Source organism: Schistocerca piceifrons, chromosome 7, assembly GCF_021461385.2.
Source record: "Schistocerca piceifrons isolate TAMUIC-IGC-003096 chromosome 7, iqSchPice1.1, whole genome shotgun sequence".
Lineage (NCBI taxonomy): Eukaryota > Metazoa > Arthropoda > Insecta > Orthoptera > Acrididae > Schistocerca > Schistocerca piceifrons.
Genome location: NC_060144.1, coordinates 527,390,770 through 527,398,255, shown reverse-complemented (window position 1 = coordinate 527,398,255; position 7,486 = coordinate 527,390,770). Strand labels below are relative to the sequence as shown.

Sequence of the window (7,486 nt, the reverse complement as noted above, 5' to 3'; positions counted from 1 at the left end):
CAGAGACGCTTCCACTACAATCAGTTTCAAATTCAGTTCAGATCAGAAAACTGGCAGGTATTTTCGGCGAGTACTGGCATACTATTCGGTGGTAAAGAACCTCAAATTGTGTAAATTTGTTGTCCAGTAACGGGATGCTAATCAAGGAAACGAGAATGGGTTCAAAAATGGTTCAAATGGCTCTGAGCACTATGGGACTTAACAGCTGTGGTCATCAGTCCCCTAGAACTTAGAACTACTTAAACCTAACTAACCTAAGGACATCACACACATCCATGCCCGAGGCAGGATTCGAACCTGCGACCGTAGCAGTCGCGCGGTTCCGGACTGCGCGCCTAGAACCGCGAGACCACCGCGGCCGGCACGAGAATGGGATTATTCCTATAATCAAAATACCAACTAATCGTGATACTGGCGTTGGCGGTGAGTGCTCTTACTTTCTCTTGCACGAAATAACCATGAATCCACTCGTTTAGTTGCTAGTGGTGAGGAAAGTATGGCAGCGTTATATTTACATATCACCAGTAGCTATGACTTAGTGCATCGCATAAGCCCAATAATTTGTGATGCATTAACTGCCAAACACGCTTTGGTTTTCACACCATGCACTGGCTCTTGTTGTAAACTGCCTGGCAAAAAATTTGAAGTACCCAAAACGCATTGTAGGACACCAAAGTAGCTCTGTATGTGTACTCATCATCGACAGGTCACTAAATCATTAGAGTTGTAATTTGCTGTGACGGTTAGAACGGACACCCGAGAGCATCAGTCCTGTTAGTTTCTAGTGTTGTCACCATGACTGGTAGGGGATATAAGCGGTGTGAACAGCGCCCGAAAGTGATTGATCACTGTGAAGGTAAGCGGATGCTGCGTACTCGTATGAGGCAGCGTTATCAGCAACTGCCATTGCTTCAAACAGGCCTCATTGTGGGTCTTCATTTGACCGGCTGGTCGATTTGGGCAATATTCAGATTTCAGTGGCCTGATGTTGAACTGCACTCGTCGTCAACGTTCCAGTTGACCACAAGCGAAGATTGTCGCATTGTACTACAAGAACTTCTACATTTACACAGATATTTCTCAAGCCACCATACGGTGCATGGCAGAGGGTACCACACACTTGTTGTTGTTGTGGTCTTCAGTCCAGAGACTGGTCTGATGCAGCTCTCCATGCTATTCTATCCAGTGCTAGATTCTTGATCTCCCAGTACCTAGTGCAGCCTACATCCTCCTGAATCTGTTTAGTGTATTCATCTGTAGGTCTCCCTCGACGATTTTTACCCTCCACGCTGCCCTCCAATAATAAATTGGTGATCCCTTGATGCCTCAGAATGTGCCCTACTAACCGATCCCTTATTCTAGTCAAGTTGTGCCACAAATTTCTCTTCTCTCCAGTTCTATTCAATACCCCCTCATTAGTTATGTGATCTACCCATCTAATCTTCAGCATTCTTCTGTAGCACCACATTTCGAAAGCTTCTATTCTCTTCTTGCCTAAACTACTTATCGTCCACGTTTCACTTCCATACATGGCTACATTCCATACAAATACTTTCAGAAACGACCTCGTGACACTTAAATCTATACACGATGGTAATAAGCTTCTCTTCTTGAGAAACGCTTTCCTTGCCATTGCCAGTCTACATTTTACATCCTTTCTACTTCGATCGTCAGTCATTTTGCTCCCCAAACAGCAAAACTCATTTACTAATCTAATTCCCACAGCATCACCCGATTTAATTGGAGTACATTCCATTATCATCGTTTTGTTTTCGTTGATGTTCATATTATATCCTTCTTTCAAGGCACTGTCCATTCCGTTCAGCTGCTCTTCCAGGTCCTTTACTGTTCTGACAGAATTAAAAAGTCATCGGTGATCCTCAAAGTTTTTATTTCTTCTCAATGGATTTTAATTACTACTCCGAATTTTTCTCTTGTTTCCTTCACTGCTTGGTCAATATAAAGATTCCAGAATGAGATTTTCACTCTGCAGCGGAGTGTGCGCTGATATGAAACTTCCTGGCAGATTAAAACTGTGTGCCCGACCGAGACTCGAACTCGGGACCTTTGCCTTTCGCGGGCAAGTGCTCTACCAACTGAACTACCGAAGCACGACTCACGCCCGGTACTCACAGCTTTACTTCTGCCAGTACCTCGTCTCCTACCTTCCAAACTTTACAGAAGCTCTCCTGCGAAACCTGCAGAACTAACACTCCTGAAAGAAAGGATATTGCGGAGACATGGCTTAGCCATAGCCTGGGGGATGTTTCCAGAATGAGATTTTCACTCTGCAGCGGAGTGTGCGCTGATATGAAACTTCCTGGCAGATTAAAACTGTGTGCCCGACCGAGACTCGAACTCGGGACCTTTGCCTTTCGCGGGCAAGTGCTCTACCAGGAGTGCTAGTTCTGCAGGTTTCGCAGGAGAGCTTCTGTAAAGTTTGGAAGGTAGGAGACGAGGTACTGGCAGAAGTAAAGCTGTGAGCTCAGTTGGTAGAGCACTTGCCCGCGAAAGGCAAAGGTCCCGAGTTCGAGTCTCGGTCGGGACACAGTTTTAATCTGCCAGGAAGTTTAATATAAAGATTGAATAAAATCGGGGACAGGCTATAACCCCGTCTCACTCCCTTCCAAACCACTGCTTCCCTTTCATGCCCATCGACTCTTATATCTCCCATCTGGTTTCTGTACAAATCGTAAATAGCCTTTGTCCCCCTGTATTTTACCCCTGCCACCTTCAGAATTTGAAAGAGAGTATTCCAGTCAACATCGTCAAAAGCTTTCTCTAAGTCTACAAATGCTAGAAACGTAGATTTGCCTTTCCTTAATCTATTTTTTAAGGTAGGTCGTAGGGTCAGTATTGCCTCACGTGTTCTAACATTTCTACGTAATCCAAACTGATCTTCCCCAAGGTCGGCTTCTACCAGTTTTTCTATTCGTCTGTAAAGAATTCGCTTTAGTATTTTGCAGCCGTGACTTATTAAACTGATAGTTCGGTAATTTTCACATCTGTCAACACCTGCTTTCTTTGAGATTGAAATTATTATATTATTTTTGAAGTTATACATCTTGCTCACCAGATGATAGAGTTTTGTCAGGACTGGCTCTCCCAAGGCTGTCAGTAGTTCTAATGGAATGTTTTCTACCCCCGGAGCCTTGTTTCATCTCAGATCTCTCAGTGCTCTGTGAAACTCTTCACGCAGTACCATATCTCCCACTTCATCTTCATCTACATCCTCCTCCATTTCCATAATATTGTCCTCAAGTACATTGCCGTTGTACAGACGCTCTATATACTCCTCCCACTTTTCTGCTTTCCCTTTTTTGCTTAGAACTGGGTTTCCATCTGAGCTCTTGATATTCATACAAGTGGCTCTCTTTTCTCCAAAAGTCTATTCAATTTTTCTGTACGCAGTATCTATCTTACCCCTACAGAGATATGCCTCTACATCCTTGCATTTGTCCTCTTGCCATACCCGCTTAAACTTTTTGCACTTCCTGTCGATCTCATTTTTGAGACTTTGTATTGCTTTTTGTCTGCTTCATTTACTGCATTTTTAAATTTTCTACTTTCATCAATTAAATTCAATATCTCTTCTGTTACCCGAGGATTTCTATTAGCCCTCGTCGTTTTACCTCCTCGATCCTCCGCTACCTTCACTATTTCGTCTCTTAAAGCTACCCCTTCTTCTTCTACTGTATTTCTTTCCCACATTCTTGTCAATCGTTCCCTCATAGTCTTCCTGAAGCTCTGTACAGCCTCTGGTTCTTTCAGTTGATCTAGGTCCCATCTTCTCAAATTCTCACCTTTTTGCAGTTTTTTCAGTTTTAATCTACAGTTCATTGTGGTCAGAGTGCACATCTGCCCCTGGAAATGTCTTACAGTTTAAAACCTGGTTCCTGTATCTCTGTCTTACCATTATATAATCTATCTGAGACCCTCCAGTATCTCCAGGCTTCTTCCATGTATACAACCTTCTTTTATTATTCTTGAACCAAGTGTTAGCTATGCTCTGTGCAAAATTCTACCAGGCGGCTCCCTCTTTCATTCCTTTCTCCCATCCCCTATTCACGTTCTACGTTTCCTTCTCTTCCTTTTCCTACTATCGAGTTCAAGTCACCCATGACTATTAAATTTTCGTCCCCCTTCACCAACTACTGCTAGTCATTTCCTTCCCTGCTCCACTCCAAACAGAGCGAGGGAGAAACGACTACCTTGTGCCTCCGTATGAGACCTAATTTCTCGTATCTTATCTTCATGGTCCTTACGTGCAATGTATGTTGGCGGCATCAGAATCGTTAGGCAGTCAGCTTTAGATGCCTGTTCTCTAAGTTTTCTGATAGTGGTCCTCGGAAAGAACGTCGCCTTCTCTCCAGGGATTCCATTTTGAGTTCCTGAAACATCTCTGTAACACTTACGCTTTGTTTAAACCTACCGTTAACAAATCTAGCAGCCCGCCTCTGAATTGCTTCGATGTCTTCCTTCAATCCGATCTGGTAGGGATCCCAAACACTCTAGCAGTACTCAAGACCAGGTCGCACCAGCGTCCTGGATGTGGTGGCCTTTACATGTGAACCACACTTTCCTAAAATTCTGCCAATAAACTGAAGTCGACCGTTCGCCTGAAGTATTTAAATTGACTTTACACATATTTTTTTCGTATATGTAACGAAATTTATGAAAATAATGTCGTAATTAACTTTATAAAATTTACGTAGTGATGTTTCACCTTCATTCACTTCAGAATTATTCTGTTCATATTAAATGAAAAAAAGTAGTGCACGAAGTACATCATCCACTACTTCTGTAAATGAAATTGTCTATACACGCCGGTATCGAAAGTTCCTGATACATATTAGGCTTAATTACGTCATAACTGAGAGAACGGGAAATGATGAAGTGGTTCTAAGAGTAGGAGGGGAAAGAGGGATAGTGTATACGTATAATAATAACGATGACAAATTATATTGTATGCCTCATATATTACGAAAAAATTGTCTGTATTGAAGGCTTATCAGAGCAAAGAATACAGAGAACAGAGGGAAAGGGAGAAATTGGCTTCTGACGTGAGATAAAATGAAAAATGGACGACATTACGAGTATATTAAGTAAGAGACACAAGACAAAACAAACTGGAGATCATTCAGTGCATACATGACGTAAAAGACATGTGCTAAGAGCGTTCATAGTAGATGATTATTTTAGAATACGAAGAAAAAAGCTAATGGTCAATAAAAATTCACCAATGTTTTCGCTACTGTGATATCTATTTTGTTGTCGCTGGTCTTCGATCCTAAGACTGGTTTGGTGCAGCTATCTATGCTAGTCTATCCTACTCCAGCCCCTTCATGTCTACGTATGTACTGCAAGCTGCAACCATTTTAACCTGCTTGGTCTGCTTCTGCGTTTTATACTCTACACTCTTCCTTCCATCGCCAAGCTTACACATTCGTGGATGATCAGGATTTACGCTGTTAACGAATCCCTTTTTTATTCAAGTTATGCCATAATTAATTTTTTTTCGTAATTCGTTTCAGTACAGCCTCACTCGTTATCCAATCTACACATATAATCTTCAGCTTTCGTCTATAGTACCACGTCTCAAAAGCTTCTATTCTATTCTCATCTAAACTGCTTATCATCTTCCATCTTATAGTCATTTTTCAACATACTCTGCATTATATTCAGCTGCTCTTCCAAATCCTCTTCTGTCTATGACAGCGTTGCAGTGTCATTGAAGTTTTTATTTTCGTTTCCCTGCACATTAATTCTCTTTCCCGATCTCTCCTTTCTTTTCTTCGCAGTGTCGTCAACGTACAGATTATATAACGCCAGGGACACGCTACAATTCTTTCTTACCTCCTTCTCAACCTCCCCTTCATCTCCTTTGTCTGTCGCAACAGCAGTCTGGTTTCCGCACTTCAAAACTTCAAAGAGTATTGTTCAGACAACATTGTCGACAACTTTCCATAGAACAGCAAATACTGCATCGTTTGCCTTCCTTCAACGTATCTTCTAAGGTCGGTGGCAGGGTCAATATCGCCTTTCATTTTCATACATTTTTCCGGAGCGCAAAATGAGCTTCCCATCGTCGCTTTGTACCACTCGTAAATCGCTCTTTTACTTATACGTATCAGATTCACCAAGCCAATAGTTAACATTTAAAAAATTTCTCTGTACTTTATTCTGATACTATACTCGAATTTAATAAAAATTCTCCGAACACTTTTTTGTACATAAAAAATCGCCGATACTATGAAAACACGAGTAAGCTTTATGACAGCTGACAACAGACTGGATATCCGATATTGTTAATGCTGACGCATCCGTCTATACGAAGAGCTTTTCAGATCTCTCCTGGAATGAATAACTTAGTCGAAATCACACATCCCTGAACACAGAGAATAATGAGATTTTCACTCTGCAGCGGAGTGTGCGCTGATATGAAACTTCCTGGCAAATTAAAACTGTGTGCTCCGACCGAGACTCGAACTCGGGACCTTTGCCTTTCGCGGGCAGGTGCTCTACCAGAAGCAGGAGAGCTTCTGTAAAGTTTGGAAGGTAGGAGACGAGATACTGGCAGAAGTGAGGCTGTGGGTACCGGGCGTCAGTCGTGCTTCGGTAGCTCAGTTGGTAGAGCACTTGCCCGCGAAAGGCAAAGGTCCCGAGTTCGAGTCTCGGTCGGTGCACACACTTTTAATCTGCCAGGAAATTACAGAGAATAATGTTTGACAGTGCATCTACTTCAGCAAATATCCCTTAATTAAATAATAAATTAATACCACATAATGTGTAATGTAATGTATCAGTAGTAAGTGCTTCGTTGCAGACTCCATTTCCGACATATGCAGGTGGGAACTTTTTTGTTCCTTTTCCTGCAATTTGTCACTTAGTATCAGCCCTGTATATTGAGGACTAACTGATACTTCAGGCAACACCATGTCCCTTACTTCAGAAGCACAGTGCCTGCCCATATGTAACGACCAACTAGTAAGTCATGATCGAAGAAGGATGGATCCCACTTACACTCCACCTTGGAAGTCCGCCTCATATGTCTGGGATACAGTCGGTTAGTAGCTTGATGGTGGCAAACACTGTTAACGCTCTGTGAAGTCGCGTGGAAGCAGCTAGAAGGAAATTCACGTGAAAGACATCAGGGCCCTGCTATATGCGAGAGTCGCCCGATACTGATGCACACGTCAGCGAACAGGTGAGAAACGAAGACGACGCAAGGCAGGAAGACCGCCTGCAGTCGGGACTCAAACCCAGACTGGAGTCGAGCAACAGGTCAGAGGAAAGAAGGACCCTACGTAATAAGTGGAAGGCAATCTAGGGTACAACGAAGTGCGACGGATCTTTGACGCGACGTTATCGACAGATCAAGTACAACTACAGTCCAAAACGAGACCAGAGAGAAAACCCTAAATCAGAGTGAAGTCGTCAGCGAATAGTCAGTAGTACGGTGGAGATAGACAGCGAACGCTATCGG

General features: G+C 42.7%; 1 non-coding gene across 1 annotated transcript; it reads left to right on the top strand.

The window, feature by feature from the left end:
* Positions 1-6,612: 6,612 nt before the first annotated feature.
* Trnas-cga lies at positions 6,613-6,686 on the top strand. Its single transcript has one exon. It is a non-coding gene; the product is annotated as a tRNA-Ser (tRNA).
* The last annotated feature ends 800 nt before the right edge of the window (positions 6,687-7,486 follow it).